Raw genomic sequence first — 19905 nt, 5'->3', positions numbered from 1 at the left:
GAGATATATAGGACGGGATAGCTCTGGGGTAGGTGGGCGGGCCCAGCCGGTGGTCGGAATTACCGCTTCACCCGAACCGGTCTGAACCAGTAGCAGCCCACCTCTGAAGCACCTGGCCTGATGCTCCCTGCTACGATAAGTAAGGAACTCTTTCCTCCGACACTGCTCCACCGAACCAAGTCTGCAGTATGAAAATTATCTCACTTCCACCCCACTCAAGAAAAAAACAAACAAACCCCACTAAATCTAACAGTGTGCTGAAAGGGGAAGCTGGCAAAAGAGCTGGCAATGACAACCCTCTCCCCCTTTCTGTTTGGGCTACAAAAACCCAAACCACTAGGTGGCAAAGGAAAAATCCTTTACTGCCATCTAGTGGTCATTTGTATCTTTGCAGCCCAGATACAGCAGCTTGTGGGCAGCTGCAAAGAGGTGAGTTACATTAGCATTTCACTTATAGGTCCTTAAGTACAGAAGCTAGGAAAAAAGGCAAGAGTTCCCACCAATGAAGAAATGAAAAGGCTGCATTTTAAGAAATATTCTATCTTTGCAGCAATATGCTGCCTGCATCTTAGTCAGAAATAATCAGCTCTCTCTCCAATGTGGGAACATAGCAATCTCGGGTTGTTTTCAAACTGATGTAAAAGCCTCCAATGGTAGAATAGAGATATTCATGAGCTATGTTAGAGTTTGGCTTATATAAAGTAATACTCTGATAGCCACACAATATGTGAGTCCAAACAGCTATACACTCCTCTGAGATCATCAGTGATAAGGAGTTGCTTTATGAAAGAATGCGAACTGCCACCTGGCAGGAAGCCCACAAAAGTTTCTATCACAGCTTGGAATCTCATGGGAGGCTGAGAGCTTTTCATTAAAACGTCTAAAAATTTGAGAGGTGGGGGGGAAAGGGACTTCTGTTTCTTTAAATGGGGATTACAGAATTCTCTCTTCATATAGGCACTTTGAAAAGCACTGCTGTCATACAAACCTACCTCCAATCAGAATCTTCCCTTTACTTTCAAAAAACAACACCACTAATCAGCAGCGGTCACTGTAAGCGCACATCCTGCTCTTGAAGTTGGCGCCATATCAAAAATGTCAAGACGCTGCAGCTGTGTGGAGATGAAATTGGCCTTGTGCACAGAACAATCACATTAGAGCATTGCAGACTCTGAACTAGCTTTTTTAAAAAGCAGAAATGTAAAGAAATGTTAATTATCTAAGATTACCATATCTAGTTTACAGAATTTCAGGAAATCACTAGATGGCAGCAAACATTTTTAAAAAACGATTTGTTGCCATCTAATGCAGGCATCACCAACCTTTTAGACTTCAGGTACCACTAAATTCATAATTTTAAATCCCGCGGACCACTAATATGTGCTGCCTAATGACTGGCTGGGTGGGCGTGGCTATGTGGTCATGTGACTGGGTGGGCATGGCCAACTCAATGTTACTTGCGCTGAGGGGCGCCTCGCCGGCCTCTACTCACCCCTCCCCTCCCAGCCACTCCTCGCCTGCCCACCCGGGCTCCTTAGGGCCCCAACAGGAAGCAGTTGTTTGAGCTAAGCAGACAACACAAGAAAGAGTTGGCAAAACAGCTCAGTTCAAATTGGATCTGGCCAAGAAGGAGGCTCAGCAGAAGCACCTCACTGAGGACTACGAGCATAGGCTTTCCAAGCAGAGGAAAGAGCTGCAGGAGTGCAAGACCAGGTACCGGCGCCTAGAGGCTCAGCGGGCTGAGATGGTCAGCCAGTTCCAGGCCATGATACAGTCCCACCTTCGCCACCAGCGGCGCTTCCCTCCAGCCTTCGCCCAAAGCCCCACACCAGGAGGCTAAAGCAGACCCTGAGTCGGAATTTCTGCCCCCCTCCAACCCACACAAAAAGACCCCGAAGGGAGAGACTCTCTGCAGCAACGCAAATGTTCATTGCATGTATCCAGTCCAGGGGCCATAGTTTGAGGATCACTGATTTAGTGCAATATAAAAAATGCAAATAATTTTTCTGCGGACCACCAAAATTTTCTTGCAGACCACCAGTTGGTGACCGCTGATCTAATGGACACCATACTTTTGCAATCTGGTAGCCTTATAATCTCCATGAGTTCTTGTTGATTCAGTTATTAACTTTGCACAAGCTCTCCTGAGAATAATTGAAGTACTGCTCCAGGGAACAAATCTCCATTTTGTTGCATCTTTTCCCCCATTTCCCCATAGTTTAGATTTCAAATTTTCAGAACAGTCCTGCAAACATCCAAATTGGAGAAGAGATTTCAATGCCGTCTTAACATCAATCTTGGACAATCTAGCAAAAGCCACAAGGGTTGGATATAGTTAGTACTTGGCTTGTAGACCAACAGGAAATCTGAGATCTGCAGATCATATTGGCAAAAGCTACATGGTTGTTTTTGAACCTACCAGGAGTTCAGCTTAGCTCAAGTAAGTCTTAACTTACTATTTAACAATCGTGGGAAAAATGTATTTTCTTTTATTACTGATCATTCCTTTTGAAGCACTCTTAATACATTTCCACCAATATCAACATTCTTCCAGAGCATAATTTGGGGTGGTTCAGAGAATATTTTTAAATGGCTCCTGGAAAGAAGTCAGGAGAGGCTTCTGCCTTCCCCTTCCTGTTGCTGCTCTTTGCTAAATGACAAGTAGATGAGGAAGCAGGGAGCCCAGAAGGTTGAAACTGGGGCCTGCAGATTTTTGTTTTCCAGATGTTACATCTATCCATTACTTCTTGTCCCGCCTTCAAGTCTTTGAAGAATAGCTTAAGCCCTCTTCTTTGTGGCATCCCCTTAGATAATAGAACACAGCTATCATATCACCCCTAGTCCTTTTTTTCATTAAACTAGACATCCCCAATTCCTGAAACCGTTCTTTGTATGTTTTAGCCTCTAGCCCCCTAATCATCTTTGTTGCTGTTTGTACTCTTTCTAGAGTCTCAACATTTTTTACATCATGGCGACCAAAACTAAACTTAGCTTCATGTGAGCCCAGGGTGCACATTTTTTTTTTACTCCCTTGTAAACAACTAAGTGCCTGACACAGAGCAGATAGTACAGAAGGCACAATTTGTGGTTGGGAGCTCCAGCTGAACTTCTGGGTTGCAGAACATCCAACAATGCTGTGACATCTTTGAAGGGATGAGCCTGGGGGAAAAAAAAACCCTCTTTTTTTTTTCTGCCTATGGGACAGTTTTAAAGATAGGGAAAGAAACAGGAAGCCACTCAAAGGCAAATCAAAGTCACATTGAAAAATGGGTCAATGTTGCATAGATGAAATCTGGCAATTTTGCCATTTAAGGTATCTAATAATACACTATGCTACGGAAATCTGAAATTGCAGAAAAGGGGGAAGGGAAGGGTTTGTTAATGCTCTTAAAACAGGCTCAGAATCCTTCCTGTTGCATACATAATCCATCTGCCAAATTATGCCCTCCATGCAGAATTGAAGACTCCCCTAGTGTCCTATTTCCTGTCTTTTTTCCACTATTCTTAGTACATAGAAGTGTAAAGGTTTGAACAAGAAAATGCCATGCCCTTTGGGACTATTCTTGCTCATTAACCAGACTTCTTACGAGCGGTTTTAGAGTTCTGTACCATTTAATATAGGCATTTATATTATAGATCATGTAAATTGGTCACGTTATTCTTCCTGCCTTTGCCTTTTTGATAAGGAATCAGTATCAAAAGCCATCACTCTGCTAAATAAATAATTCCCTCAACACTGTCAAACTAGTTACTAAGTCTGCATTACTATTAATCTTCTCATTGTTCCTATCACCCATCTTCTCCCACAAGGTATGACTTTAACCTTATTGCTGGTATCCTTACAATTTATATAGACTGTTTCCTAATATGATTTGATTGCTTATTTGTTCCCTATGACTATCATTAAGTGTTGTACCTTATGATTCTTGACGAATGTCTTTCTTTTATGTACACTGAGAGCGTATGCACCAAAGACAAATTCCTTGTGTGTCCAATCACACTTGGCCAATAAAGAATTCATTCTATCTATCTATCTATCTATCTATCTATCTATCTATCTATCTATCTATCTATCTATCTATCTCAAGCAATATTTTTGGCCAGGTGTATCGAGTGGTACATGTGCTTGCTCAGATGTGTTGAATGGGAATGCACACTAAATTGGAAATTATTCACAATTCTTGCCTTAGTTTTGATCTAGGGGCTTTGAAGAATGAAGAGAATCTTTCATCCAGTGTTGTAAAATTGGTTTTCAAGAATATCCATACTTGTTTGTTTGTTTCTATTTGGGAAGGTGGTGAATCTGAGCATCCGTAACTGGCAAATCTCAAACAAATCACACCAACCTTTTTTAAACATTCACAAATGAAGAATAATATTCAGCAAAGGCTGGACATTTGCCGTGAATGTCAATCTACTGAAACAGCAGGTGCTTTTCTTATTTCCTTATGTTCTTTTAATGTCAAATACAGCTTACCTGCTTTGACCTCATATCTTGTGTTTGCTTTACTATCTTACCTCTCCTCTTGCTGAGCTGCTAGAAGATGCTGAACAAAAAGGAAGAAATGAATGTAAAATGTCATGAATTTAAGACAGGGAAATGAAGTCTTTCATGTCATGGAATGAATGAATGAATGAGATATGCAAATGAAAGCACATGGCAGCAGCTGTATTAATTTCACATACGGAGCCCTCCTTTGTATCAGAAGCATTAATTAAATAAATAAGAATGTATTAAATAAATTAACTGGATTCACAATGCCCCCAACAAAAATTTATGCCTCTAATCACACAGTTCAACATGCCAAGTAGAGGCATGGGGGATATAAAAACAAAATCATGTAGTCACATCTGCAGCTAAAAAAAGGAGCAGTTGCAACCATCATCTTAATTTTTTTATACCCTCTACCCCATATATGTATCTGCTTAGTGTTGCCAAAATGATGCTTTAGCTGACAATTGGTGTTAACCTTGGTGATTTTTTTGTGATTCAGTAGGTTTTTGAACTATTTATACTGCAAGCCCAGAGTACACAATGAGCCTAGAAAATGAGTTAGTGTCCAAGTGAAGCATTGTTGCATGAGTTTTCCTGCTGTTTTACAAATCACAGCACACTATACTTTCATGTATTCAATCATCCTTGTCACAGTTGTCCCTTACGTTCCCATTTAATCAACAAAGGAGAATATTTGTAGCTTAGGGTTGAAAGGATGAGTCCTTGGTGCTCTCTGAGCTTGCTTGTTTTCTTGCAGATGTTTCAAACTAGGTAACCTCATCAGTGCTAGTTTGGGTAATGAAACATTTGCAAGAAAATCATAAAGCTCAGAGAGCACCAAGGACCCCTCATTCCCATTTCATGCCTACCATTTGCCAGCCTGAACTCTGGGCCACTCAGCCTCCATCGTGACTGAGATTTGTTTGTGGGCTGCCTAGCGGGAATCTGGCTAGTAAATTTAACAGTCTGGCATATAAATTGGATGGGCGGATGGATGGATGGATAGATGGATGGATAGATGGATATAGGTATAGGTAAATAGAGAGAGAGACAGAGGTAGGTAGGTACCGTAGGTACTGTAGATAGGTATAGATAGACAGACAGACAGACAGACAGACATATGCTGGACTAAATGGAACTTTGCTCAGACTAAGTAGGGCAGCCCTCATGTTCATCCTGAACCCTCTGGAAGAGCTCTATCCAGATTTATGTTGCTCTGTGTCAAACATCATGCAACAATGAATCTTCCCATCTATATTAATCTTTATTTAAAACCACCCATTAGCTGTATGCCTCCTTTTAATGAACTACAATAAAACCCATTAAAAATGCAATCTAAATAAAAACATATAGTGTACGATTTTTTAAAAAAATTGATTTATATGCCGCCCTTCTCCGGAGACTCAGGGCAGCTTACAGTGCGTTAAGCAATAGCCTTCATACTTTTGTATATTTTATACAAAGTCAGCTTATTGCCCCCCACAAACTGGGTCCTCAATTTACCTACCTTAGAAAGGATGGAAGGCTGAGTCAACCTTGAGCCTGGCAAGATTCGAACTTACTTTAATTGCAGACAGCTGGTGTTAAATTACAGTGCTTTGTCTGCAGAATTTGATTAAATCAAATTCAAAATAAATGCTCCATATAAACTAGGAAACAGCCAGGCACTCATTCAAAAGCTAAGAACTACAATATAATTCAAATGCCAATTCAAAATCCTTGGATTTTTTTCCCCCCAAGTCTTCACCTAACACTGACATGATGCTAATAGGGACCCTCCCCACTGGGGAGGGAATTCAAAAAAAAATTCTATGGGGGCAACACAGAAAAAGTTATCCTGGCCAGTACAGATAGTCCTCGACTTACAACCACAAATTTTCTGTTGCTAAGTGAGACATTTGTTAAGTGAGTTTCGCCCAGTTTTACAACCTTTCTTGCCACAGTTGTTAAGCGAACCACTGCGGTTGTTAAGTTAGTAACCTGGTTAAGTAAATCTGGTTTTCCCCTTCATTTTGCTTGTCGGAAGGTCGCAAAAGGGGATCATATGACCGCAAGGCACTGCAATGGTCATAAATATGAGTCAGTTGCCAAGCATCTGAATTATGATCAGATGACCACAGGGAGGCTGCAATGAGATAAGTATGAAAAGTGGTTCCAAGTCATTTTGTTCAGTGCCGTTGTAACTCTGAATGGTCACTAAACGAATTGCTGTAAGTCGAGGACTGCACCTGCTCTTTTTAAAAAACTGAAAGCCATCCTCCCACTGACAAGCCTCCCTATATGGAACGGGAAAGGCGGGAGAAGCATTGATGTACGAAGCATTGATGGCGGAGCGATGGGGGCATTTCCTCCGTGCCCCCATTCCTCATCTTGCTTGCTCGTGCGAAGCTGCGCCTGCGAAGGGAGGTCTCCGGCCCCGGCTCTCCTCCTCCCGGGCGTTCCCAGCGCGCAAGCCCGCCCCCCCCCCTCGTCCGTTCTCGGCCTGCTTCTGCTTTCTCCCTTCCCCGTCGCCCAGTTCCGTCTCGATCGTCCAGAGAGCCCCCACCCCGTGAACCGGGGAGCTCCAGGGGGGCAGCGCACGGGCAAGCGATGCCGCCGTGACGGCCGGACGGAGCGCGGAGCCCTGAGGCTGGTAAGGCCGGCTCCGTTTCCCGCCGCGGTGGTTTGCGTAATTGCGCGCGGTTGCCTCTCGCCGCCTGGGAAACGTTAGCCGAGGGCGAGGTGCGAAGCGACCCCTACAGGGGGGTCGGGGGTACTGTGGGAGGGAAAAAGCGAAGAGGGAGCCCCGAGGGGAGAAGGCGGCGAGAGGAGACATCCGGGCGGAAAGTGGGCAACTGGCCCGTGCCCGCTCCGCAGAGTTCAGGGTACGTGAGTCGTTTGAAGGCAGAGAGGCTGCCCTTTGCTGTGGGGATCGGCGAGGGCTGGGAGGGGGCGGGGAAGAGATGGTGTGAATGCAAAAGTGGCTGCGGGAGAGGGGAAGGAAGCCAGAGAGATTCCGCGCAACGTGTAACGTGTTCACACGAGTGGGTGTTTTGTTGATATGATTTATTGGGTCAGGGATTTTCTGTCTTCACTGTGAGTCGTATTGTGTTGGGGGGGGGAGTGCACTGAGGGAGCTCAACCAATCTCACTGACTGTACATACAGTTGTGCACTGACAATAAAAAATTGAAATTTGAGATGCCACCCCCAAGAAGGGGGGGCTAGAGCCATCAGCCTTTTCCAGCACTGTGGCGTGCTGGCTGGGGAGTATGGGGGGGTGTAGTCCAATATTTATTTTTTTTATTTTATTTTATTTCGAATTTATATATCGACCTTCTCCCGAGGGACTCAGGGCGGTGTACTCGAGAGTAACTGGAAGGGAAAACAGCAACTAGTTGGGCGAAGGGTTGGATGCGTCCGAAAAGTGGGGTGCGTTCCCGAAGGCGAGGAATTAACTAAGGGTGGAGGAAAGCGACCTCGCCAGGGGGGAGACTAAACGGGAGGGCAAGAAAGAGCAAGAACGGGAGGTGAGAGCCGGGCAACCGGTCTACTAGTGAGTAGTAGACGACTTTGGGGAGTGGGGTGTGTGTGGCAGTGACACAGGCTGAGGAACTGGGCCGTTCTCTGGAGCGGCCGGAGCGGCTGAGAGAGAGAGAGAGAGAGAGAAAGATTCGAGGTGCCTGGGGGTGGGAGGGGGGGAAGCTTCTCCCGGCTAACGGAGGGTGGCTGGTGGGACTCGAGCGAAGGAGCCGCGATTGTGCGCCCGGCGCCGATTTGTCAGGTGGATGTAAAGGCGGCGTTCACGTGGGGGGTTGGGGAGGAAGGCGGGGGGGCTGACTACCCGAGGGAGGGCTCCAGACGGAGGAGAGGAAAATCGGAGGCGGCTCACCTCTGCCCCCTCTGGGGCCGCCCCTTAGAGATGCTAATATCGTTCCAGTCTTCTCCCCCCTCACTCCGCTCAAGACCCCGGCCCCGAGACGGAGGGCTACAACAAAAGCCTCGTCTTTGGCGCCCTGAAAGCAGCGGCGGCGGCGACAGCAGAAGCAGCCAGAAGCGGGAAGGGTGACGTGTAGTTCCCCGAGGCAGGTGAGATTTCGGGGTTGGGGCAGGAAAGTAGAGGTGTCCGGGACGCAGCTTTGGAGGGTCCGGCGCCTCGTTCTCACGGCACTTAGAATAAAACTCCCGCTGAAAGGGAGCCCCGTCTCCCTAACCTCGTCTCCGGAAGCTTTCGGTAGATCCCTGGCCGTCTTTCCCACTTTTAAGGTGCTGCGTTTGTCTTTCTCCGGCACTCAGCCTCACTTCCTCTTGGAAGCCCACCTGTCTCTTGGAAAAGAAACGCTCTCCCCCCCCCCCGCCACCCCTTCGTTTTCGTTTTGACTTGGACAATGGAGACAAGCGGGGAGGAGGACTAGTCAGTTTCATTGTTTTGTCAATTGCGCGCGGCTCTAATCTTCTCTGGTAGCTATAAAGTAGTAACGTTATTGGGAGGGGAGACAGTAGGAAGGGGATTGTTTTAGCAAAAGCTTGGGGGTTTGTTTTCCTTCAAATGGGGCTCTTCCTTAGAAAAAGTTGAATGCCTCTTTGTGTTTGTGCCTCTGTGGGAAAGAGAGGCAACTTAAAATGCAGGGGTGCTTAACTAATGCAGGGCTTTAGAATTGCAACGGATCAGTCCCGTTCGAAGCTCCAGCAAACTTGCTCTTTGAGTAGCTTCAGAGGAAGCATTTGTGGTTGGGCAGGTGGGGCAGATGGAGAAAGCAGATCTTCCAAGCTTTAGAAGGTAGCAAAGTTTGTCTTCAAGGAAAAAGAGGAGGATCAAATCAACTACGACAGAATAGAATTTCTATTCTCATGGTTTAGTAGTATCTCTTCTTTCATCCCCAATACTCTGGTTTCTTTCTCCCCCTCCCCCCCCCTTGGAGTAAAGTAAGGCATGAGCAGCATCTTTGTCAGAACAGCTAAGGAGGAGAAAAAAGTTTATAAGGTAATATGTTCCTACAAGTCATTTACTAGTGAACTAATAATCATGGGTTACTCAGCTAATGTAAGTTGGGGGGGGGTTGCCATACATTAAGAAACTAACGGGCTGCGTTCACACAATATATTGGGCTAAAAATATGCCTGGCTACTTTGTGTTTCAATGATTGAGTTCTTCTAATATAGTAGATTGGATAAAAATGAAAACGGATCATTCGGGATCCAGCTGTTGTTTTAGTACTTTGTGTAAATGAAGCCCTCAGATTAGGTCAAGGTTTGTGGGTGCATAGCACGGAACAAATAATTCATACACTTTTAATACGGTGTATGCATGACCTGAGTGCATCCTTTGTTTGTGTGAATGTGCTTTATTGACTACATGAAGCTTGTTCCTTGGCATCTTTAAACGTTTATGTCATCTTTGCCAAATCCTGTTAAGGAAAATATTGCAACTATAATGTTTCCAAGTTCTCAGAAGCTCAGTGTTTGAAGCAAACTCTCCGATAGGCTGAAGAACAAAAGATTATTCAGAATTACAGTATGGAAACTCTGCTAATCATGTAATTGTTATTCCTGGACACAAATGGGAGAGGGTCCTGCATTGCACCTTTCTCTCCCCCTCTTCAGATCACCTTTTGAAAGTAGAGGAGTGGGGGTTTTGTTTGTTTTTGAGGTTTTTCTCATGAGGGTTGGGTGACTTAATTGCTCCATAGTACCCTTCTCTAATCTCCATTCACATTTCACAGAATAAAAACTGGTGGGTATGTGGGTTCCCCCCTTCCCCTTATTAATGGAAAGGTTTGTTATGGAAAGACCCCATTACAAATGAAAACATTTAAATATTCACAGTGTCCAAGTCTGCTTCAGGGCTATTATCATAAATTTCTAGGGCTTTCCAGGCAACTGTATCTTTGGCTGAGCTTTCCTGGAACTCAGCCTGGTTAATCAACCCTTTTTCTTTGCAAACGCAAAAGAGGGTTTTAAAATTATTGGAAGTATTGCCTGACCTGAATTGGTATTAGTGGGACCATGGGGAGATGGCAGTGATAAATGTTCAACTGCCTGGCACTGGGTGGTGCGAATGATTGCTCAGCAAATGAGGACAGTTATCAGCTGTAAAACTGACTTTCTTGGTGACCCTTGAAGTGGCTTGTGACATGATTGACTGCCACCATGGGTGCTGCCTGCTCCTTTGTGTTCTGAGCTTCCCCTTAGAGATTTTCTTCCTGTGTTGCTCTGCTGAAGCTTCTTCGGGCAATTTGTGTTCAATTTATGAGACCAGAGACATTGTAAAACAGCTGATAAGTTGAAAATGGTTAGGAAACAAAATTACATTTTGTCTGAATTATTCTCCTGTGCTCATTTTTTTATTATCTACTTGGTGGATATTTAGAAGCAACTTTTCTTTACGATACAGATTGAATTGTTTCATGCATCATGCTAAAGTATGGTTGGTATCATCATGATTTACTGAATAAACAACAGTGTGTCCTTAGTGAGATACATAAACCCAGCCATTGCTTCTGTAAGAGACTGTAATTTGTGACCTAAAAGACTGATATTTGCTCAACTTGTACATCATTAGATCAGGATTGAAATGCTAGTAATAAGATTTAAAGCTAGACAACCATATTTTAGCCCAGGATTAGTAGTTAGCCTTGGGTGCACATATTGTGTGCAGCCAGATCAGTACAGGTGAGAATTATTTAGCTCAAAACAGAACAAGTTCTACCTTTCCTTTTTTTTCCAGATATTGCAAGATCATTTCATTTCCCTTCTGCTGACTTTTCTCCTATGAATGGGTCACCTTCTTGTATCTGAGAAGCTGCAAAAAGTCTACCACAGTTAGTCTTTACTTCCACTGAATAGAAAAGGTTTCCAGATGACCAAACCACAGAATAATATAGAACTGAGTCAAAGAAGCTTGGATTGCAGCAATTGTAGTTTTCTACAACAGATAGAAATTAATAGGATCAAGCTACTTTTAGAAACCGAGGAATCTGAAGTGATAAAACGGGGAAAACCGCTATGTTGGCAAGGAAAGGAGATAAGAGTTATCTGTATTTTTCTGGTTTACTTGAGATCATCTTGCTTTGGGTCCTGTATTAAAAGGTATGGAATCATTCATTCATAAACCAGATTGCTTAACCATAGTTTATTGAAGAAACTGATGGCTGGATAATCCAAATACGTGAAGCCAAAGCCCATATGCCATTTATAATTTATCATACACAAAGAGTACAACTGAAAATTAACAATATTCCATCATTTTCAGGAACACCCTGAAATAGACATAAAACAAAACAACTATATCCCTTCTAAAAGTAGAACCCCTTTCCCAATTTCTGCTACATGCATAATTATATCTATACCTTCTGTGGTCCATAAATCCTCAATGATGGTTCTTGGTCACCAAAATATATTCTCTTGTGCTTAGCATTTTATGCAAACCCAGTTAAGTAACCTTAATATAGTATGCTGCATGAACTCATCCTACAGTTGGGTTCACATAATACCATATGCCATAATTTCAAATGCAAATGGCACATCTTATGCAATATGCTGAGAGCATATGCACCAAGACAAATTCCTTGTGTGTCCAATCACACTTGGCCAATAAAAATTCTATTCTATTCTATTCTATTCTATTCTATTCTATTCTATTCTATTCTATTCTATTCTATTCTATTCTATTCTATTGCGAACCAGCCGTGTGATGGCCCACTTCAATGTATGAACCCAGTTAGAATCTGACTTTCTAATCAAGGAGATAAAAGCCTAGTTTCCTATGGTGAATATAAATGTCTTCCTGGTAACCACCCTGAAGTAATCTTTGTTCTCTCTTTAATCCAGCCCGTTAGGACTGTGCAACTCTTCAGATTCAAAGACCCAAAAGTGCTTTGAAAGGTAAAGGATGCTAATGTAAATCCATCTGCCATTTGTTAAACTAAGTGCTTCTTTTTCTGAGATTAAGAGGACATGTTTCCTTTAAAGAGTTGTTGAGAGGTTACAGTGATTGTACAGCCTGGTATCCTGAAACATTTTTTTTTGCTTTTGAACTTGAAGTTTAAAGGGCCTGGTAGCTCAGCAGACTAAAAGCATTGTGATTAACACCAGCTGTCTGCAATTACTGTAAATTCGAATCTCACCAGGCTCAAGGTTGACTCAGCCTTCCATCCTTTCTAAGGTGGGTAAATTGAGGACCCAGTTTGTGGGGGCAATAAGCTGACTTTGTATAAATATACAAAAGTATGAAGACTATTGCTTAACGCATTGTAAGCCGCCCTGAGTCTCCAGAGAAGGGCGGCATATAAATCAATTTTTTTAAAAAAAACAGTGCTACTGGGCCGGCCGGCCGGCCTGCTGCAAATTACTAATATGCAAACATATGACAAGAAAGGTTGATAGAAACATGCATGACTCACCATAGACCATCTGTTCCTTACTGAGTGCCTTCCACATGTATGGCTGGAGCAGCAGGAGGTGATGGAACTTCAAATCTAAGTTACTGGGGTAGAGCAGGGGCTTCCAAATTTGGCAACTTTGACTTATGGACAACTCCCAGAATTCCTCAGTCAACATGTAGCAACTTGGCAACTTTACAACTTGTGGAGTTTGGAGACCCCTGGGGTAGGGGGACCAACACATTACGGGAGGCTGCCTGCACCAGAAGGATCTTTGTGGCTCTGCCCTCTTTCACAAACTAGTGTCTGAACTGCTGGAAACAACTCGTACAAAGTTCTGCTGGTGAAAATCAAATACCTGATGGTTGGGAATTGCCTGACTTCCTGACAATTAATCACACCTGCAGCCAGCAACATAATAACTGAGAGCAGTGGGAAATCACAGAAGGATTTTCCTGTCTTGGAAGAGCCAACTAGGTTTGTTTTGGAGAGTAGCATTCTCATCAGCACTCCATGGAAATTGGTTTGCTTAAAAAGGGTTGAGTTTTGGCAAAGCAAGCCCAGTTTCATGGATGGAGAGTGGCAGGAGAGCTAGTTCAGCAGCACCACAGTGATTCTATGGGTGAGATATTTGGGGTAACCTTTTTTTCAGGTTTTAATGGGGGACTGGAGCCAGGAGGCCAAACCTTCCCAGCTTTAAAGGGCCAGGACTTCCTCTTTTATGATACTTTGGGGAGGGCCTCAAGGACTGAAATGGGAGGAACTGACTTCCAAAATCTTCTGAATATGATCCTCTCTCCAAGATGACAAAGCAGCTAAAATGGAAAAAATTAATTAGCCTTAGCATGGGAGATGGGATGTTAAAAAGGGAGTATGAAAAGTCATGCTGCTGAAATGTCTTTATTGTAACACTGAATTCAATTCAGGGGGTTCTGGAGCTCCCCCCCAAAAAAAGGGTGCTGCTGGGTGGATTTCGTGTAAGCTATTGTCCCTTGCTTTATCCAAATCTGAAGTGAAGGCTTAAGCCTGGAGAAATCAGCTTAACACCCTTCCAGTTAATTTGCTAGCTTTTCATAGACAAGATTTTGATGTCTTTGAGGGAGAAGCATTTTCAAACCATGATTTTGTTTGCACATGCACACTCCTGATTGAGTGAATTGAGTTCCCAGTTTATTGTCCCCCAAATAGATGGCTTTTTAATTGAAGCTACAAGCTTACAATATAGTGGCAACCTGAAATGGTTGCCATGTTGGATTGTTTATCAAGCAGATGTTGCAACAAAGAATAATCCTCAGATCTAGCAACCAATTAAGTTCCTTTGGATAGTGACATGGGCAGCATATAAATTTAATAAATAGAATGATCCAGGAGGCAATTTGGGGTTCAAATGTCATAAAAAGTCTAGCTTGTTGACAGGGTGGATTTGATTTAAATCGATTTAAATCACAATTTAAATCATGATTTAAATCACTAGTAAAAAGGCTTGATTTAAATCAACTCGATTTAAATCATAATTTTTAAAGAACAACTGTCATGTCTGCTACTCCTTTCACCCATTGTTGACTCACCGATAGTCCCAGTGTTGCAGAATATACAGCCTCATGCTACATAATTAAGCTCCATTTCATGCTGAATAAACTAAATTATTTATGTATCTTAAATAGAAAACTATCTTACGATAGATTTTTACCCCAAAAGTTTTTTATTAAAATAAATTTGATAAAAATCAAAAAAATCCGATTTAAATCAAAAAAATCTGATTTAAATCAAAAAAATCTGATTTTTTTGATTTTTTTAAAAAAATCATTGATTTTTATCCACCCTGCTTGTTGAAAAGTTTTATGAAATGGGTTCATCTGTGTAAAAGAGGTCCATATACCCTGTTTCCCCCAAAATAAGACATCCCCTGATAATAAGCCCAATTGGGCTTTTGAGCAGATGGTAATAAGGCCAAGCGCTTATTGCAGGGTTCAAAAAATATAAGACAGGGCCTTATTTTCAGGGAAACACAGTATGTGCTGGCTAATTGAGTTAGGTGGCTATAATAAATTTAAATGCACAGAATAATTGAGGTGGGGAGTTGAGCATATTTTGTAAACAAAATTAATATTTCACACACCTGGAAGATCTCCAAATAGGGGGGGAAATATTTTGAAGGATAAAAGTAGCAACAAAGCTTGGCAACGTACCAGAAGCTGGTGCAAAATCTGTTGGGAGAATTTGTGTCGTTCCACATCTGTCGGGAAAATATGCAGCCTTGGATGCCAGGAGCTTTCTGGGAAGGTGAAATTTCTAGAGCTGGAATGATATTGCAAAGTGTTAGGATGATGGATGGGGCTTCATCTTTCAGGGTGGGATTTTAAGAGAACCCTTAAGATTCTTAGTTTTAATCCTAAAGTAGGCTTAATTAGCATTTACACTGTTGTTTCCTACCTCAGAATGGCAGGAATCTGCTGCTGATTGTCACTAATCATAAATACAGGAAGATATAGAAAAAGGGTCTTGGGTTGTTTACTTACTTAGGTACTGGGAGACTGTTTAATGTGTGATTTATTTTCAAATATCATGCCCAGATTTTTTATCCCTTTTAAGTAGTTCAGAGATATTTTCATTCATATATATGTAGTTCTCCATCACTTCTGCTCAGTTCTGTTGCTGGTCCAGCTGTCTGCCCCTGAGGTGTGTTCAGTGGTGAAATCCAATTTTTTTTACTATCGGTTCTGTGGGTGTGGCTTGGGCGTGGTGTGGCTTGGTGGGCGTGGCTTGGTGAGTGTGATGGGGGAAGGATACTGCAAAATCTCCATTCCCACCCCACTCTGGACCCAGCCAGAGGTGGTATTTCCCAGTTCTCCAAACTACTAAAAATTTCCACAACCAGTTCTCCGAACTGCTCAAAATTTCTGCTACCGGTTCTCCAGAACCTGTCAGAACCTGCTAGATTTCACCCCTGGGTGTGTTCCAAGTATTTAGAAGGCTTTCATGTTCCTTTGAATGGAAGCAGAATTCTCTGCATCTCTTCCTCCCTTTTGCAGACTTATAAGTAAATGTTGATTTAAAATAAGCCAATTCTATTGTTAGTAGTTTCTGGAATTATTTTATCAACTCTATCACCTACCTCTTTGTGAGCTTTCGCTGGAACCTTTAAGTTTGCAGTGGATTTGATCTTTACACTTTACATTTCTCACAGTCCTGACAGTTGATAATTTCTTTTGTCTTCTCTTTCCTTGCTGAATTAAGACTGGAAAGAAATCTTCCACACCTAGAAGCTCCTTTCATAATCCTTCAGATGAGTTAGTGAGTGTTTCCATCATTAGCCAACCTTTTGGCTATTGATGGAAAAGTAGACCAACCATCTGAAGGACACTGAGTTAGTGAAGACTATTCTGAGTGTATAATTTTTGGCTTCACTCTTAATTCAGGAATGAGAAAGAGAAAAGAAAAAGTATTTTAGAATAATAGAGGAGTGATTTGATGGCTAAACATGACTCCAGTTTTATATGTGTTTGGCTGAATGGGTAAACTTGGCTAAGGAATGAATGCCCAGATGTGTATATACTCACACTAAACTAGTGTGTATACAAAATATTTTCACCTAGGTTCTTCACAGTATCTGAGTCCAGTGCTTTAAACTGGGACTAGCAGTAGCTGTGGCAGTGAATTTTTCCCTCCATTTCTCTGCTATCTAGAATCATTTTAAAGTTAGAACTTTGCAAATGTCAGAAATTGTTTCACTATATCTAAGCTTGATGTACTGCATGCTGTTTCTCTGTTTTCCTAGAAAATCTCTGCAAGATTTCCCAGTAATCTAGTAGGGAGAGAAACAGATCAAGAGATTTGCCTAGTTTGCAAACATTGCAAGTCCCAACTCTGTGCTACTTCAAGTGATTTGAAACTGGTTAGTCTCAAAACAAAATATTGCTATATTTTGTGGAATGGCCTTTTAGAGTTGGGAGGACTTTATTCCTTTGTGAAGAAATGTATCACTTCTTATTCTCTCTTTGGGAAACCTGATGTCTTTTGCTAAAATCTACATGGAACCCAAGTCAGGGTGCATATGATTTCTCTCGGCCAAGGTGCCAGGAGGCTGTACTCCAGACAGATATTCAAAGTCAAGGCAAAACACGTGTGTGTGTGTGTGTGTGTGTGTGTGTGTGTGTGTGTGTGTGTGTATGTAAATATATACCAATATGAAATTGAATGCCTTGTGTCTACTTTTTTCCACCTTCTGTCATATTAGAAAGATTATAGTTTCATTATAGTTCCCAAGGATTTTGAAAGCGACGTCTAAATCTTCCAAAGACCCATGTGTAATCCCAATGCCTGATTTAAGGGTAAGAGGAGTTTTCAGGACAGTGATAAAGGAACTTGTTTGGCAAGCTTATCTAGCTAAGCACTTTGTTCCAAGTTCTCCTATGTTCTGAGATGCTTGTAAGCTTTTGTTTTGCTTTGTTTGAATTTTGAGCTTGGGCATCCAAGTTATGCAAGGATGGATGACTGAATGGAGTATGTGAGGCTTACTTTGGTGGCAATGATGGGGAAGGGGGCTCTGTTGACATAAACCAGGGGTCTTCAAACTTGGAACTTTAAGACTTGTGAACTTCAATCCCAGAATTCTTTAGCCAACCATGCTGGCTGAGGAATTCTGGGAGTTGAAGTCCACAAGTCTTAAAGTTGCTAAGTTTGGAGACCCCTGACATAAACTATTGGGAAGGTTTCTTGAGCAAATTTTGTGCCCAAGAGAAAACCTGGGCAAAGGTGTTTGCCATTGCTCTGTCCCTGCAGTTGTCCCCTGGACCAGCTTTGCCTGGCACCTGATCACACTGCATCTATTTGTGTTTTTCTGGATAGGTTGTTATTGAGAGTTGACCCTGTCCAAATTCTCCAGCCATGTTCTCAGCCACTGGGCCATCTGGAAGAAAGATACAAGTCTGCCTATAAGTACTGACAAAGGCTTCTGGGAGGTGGAATGAAGCAACCTTCCCTTTGGTTATTTCCTCATATAATTAATTTTGCAGCTTACACTTGAAATACCTGGGAGATTATTTTGGTAACCTCTCTAATGTTAGGGATCCTACTTTTTTTTTTTGTCCTGCTTTTATTTCTTTAAAAGTAACTCAAGAAGGCGAACATAAATAATACAAATTCCTCCCCCACCCACACCCAATAATGTGGATTGGACTGAAAGAGCGTAACCCAAAGTCACCCCGTTGGCTTTCATGCCTAAGGCAGAACTAGAACTCACAATCTTCTGATTTCTACCAACACCTTCATCACTGGCTCTTGCATGTACCCTCTTTGCATATCCCACCCGCCCCCAAACTTGGGTTGTTAATGTTGAGTTGCAAAAGATTGTTTAGTAATGAATATCCTGAACCACAGAGGTGCGTAATGAACATCCTGAGCCATAGAAAGGAGGGACAGTGTTTTTCAAACTTGGCCACTTTAAGATGTATGTCTAGCTCTGGGAATTGAAATCCCCATATCTTAAAATTGCCAAATTTGAAAAATAGTGATCTATAATCTGAACTGTTTTTCTTCTTTTTAGGAGCATTGTTTTTCAAATGGAGTCTTAAACTTTCTGGACTTACAATACACATATTGTGAATTCTGAGTACCTATTCTGAGTCTCCTCATAGGGGCCATGACTGGTCACAAACCAACATCCATTATCACAAGGAATATTGGTGATGTTGTATCCACCTACACAGAGGTGAAATCTAAAATTTGTTACTACCAGTTCTGTGGGCGTGGCTTGGTGGGGGAGGGTAATGTGACGGTGGGCGTGGCCATTTTTAAAAAAACTTTTAAAACCATTTTTTCTACAAACTCTTCAGCGAAGAGGTTGTAAAAAAATGCTTTCAAAAGGCTCTGACGATCCCAGCTGAGTTGCCTGATCGGCAGAGACTTTTTTTCTTTTAAATGCCTCTGAAGATCAGGCAACTCAGCTTGGGTTTTTTTCTTTTAAAAGCCTTTGATCATCCCAGCTGAGCTGCACGATCATCAGAGGCTTATTTTTTACTTTTTTCAGCCGAAGAGATTGTAGAAAAAATGCTTTTAAAAGTTAAAAAAAAGCCTCTGATGATTGTGCAGCTCAGCTGGGCATGCGGGGGGCAGGGATTTTTGCTATCGGTTCTCCGAACCACCCGCCTCCATCGCTACCAGATCAGGCGATCCGGTACGAACCAGGAGCATTTCACCCCTGCACCTACGTATCTCTACATCCAGGTTTCCCTTTTTTTTTTTGCCTTGGGCACATGGGCACACTTCCAAGAAGGTTGTAGTCAGTTTGCCCTCTGTCCCCCTTGGAATATCTTTGAGTTTCTTGTAGGGCGCAGGAGGTTTCTTAGCGATAAGATGAGAGAGGAAGGTGCCACTTTGTATCACATTATACAAGCTTCCCATTTATTACTTTTATGTAAAAAACACATACTGTCAAAAAGTTGTGTGAGATTAGGATCATGCCAGTATCAAAAAAGATGTGTAGTTTGCTGTAGACTTCTGGTTTAGAGGGCTAAAAGAGTGGGATAAAGAGTTAGGAATAGAGGTTGTGTCAGTGGTGAAATCCTCCGCGGTTTGCCACTGGTTCGCTGCCCACGCATGCACGTTGTGTGCCAAATGCGCGCTGCATGTGCGCATGCACAGTGCATACCAAACGCACACTGTGTGTACAAGTGCAGTGTGTGCCAAACGCACGCTGTGCCGCATGCACAGTTCACGCCAAACGTGTGCTTCGCGTGGAAAAAGGACGTTTAACAAGGTAAGTAGAACAGCGAGGGGGGAACAGCTGTACCGCGCTATTTAGAATTGCTAGAAAGCAGGATTTCCTGCTTTCTAGCGAATATAAATCGTGCGGCACAGCTGATCGTTGGAAATACCGGTTCGGACCAACCAGTAGCTTTATTTACTCCATCAGACTGGTAGATTTTATCACTACTGGTTTGCCTGAATCGGTGTGAACTGGTAGGATTTCACCACTGGGTTGTGTTCAAATTTTGACTCTGGTTTGGTATGGCTGTAGGCATAAATAACTTGGCACATAAAATAGAAGTAA

General features: G+C 42.6%; 1 protein-coding gene across 13 annotated transcripts in view; it reads left to right on the top strand.

Moving 5' to 3' along the window:
* Positions 1–6773: 6773 nt before the first annotated feature.
* Positions 6774–19905, top strand: part of NIN (ninein) — a 123203-nt gene continuing 110071 nt past the window's right edge. For 3 of the 13 annotated variants that reach the window (XM_060693817.2, XM_034433353.3, XM_034433354.3), the window contains exon 1: positions 6774–7127. The gene's annotated coding sequence lies outside the window, so the exon portion shown is untranslated. Of the gene's footprint in view, positions 7128–7232; positions 7360–8171; positions 8563–12302; positions 12358–19905 lie in introns of those variants that run through there. The other 10 variants (XR_015731106.1, XM_060693789.2, XM_087881768.1 and 7 more) reach the window with 5 other exon arrangements.

The sequence above is a fragment of the Pantherophis guttatus genome, chromosome 1 (genome assembly GCF_059756535.1).
Source record: "Pantherophis guttatus breed Tessera chromosome 1, ASM5975653v1, whole genome shotgun sequence".
Lineage (NCBI taxonomy): Eukaryota > Metazoa > Chordata > Lepidosauria > Squamata > Colubridae > Pantherophis > Pantherophis guttatus.
Note: the sequence above shows the minus strand (reverse complement) of the source record. Positions and strands in the feature narration are given on the sequence as shown.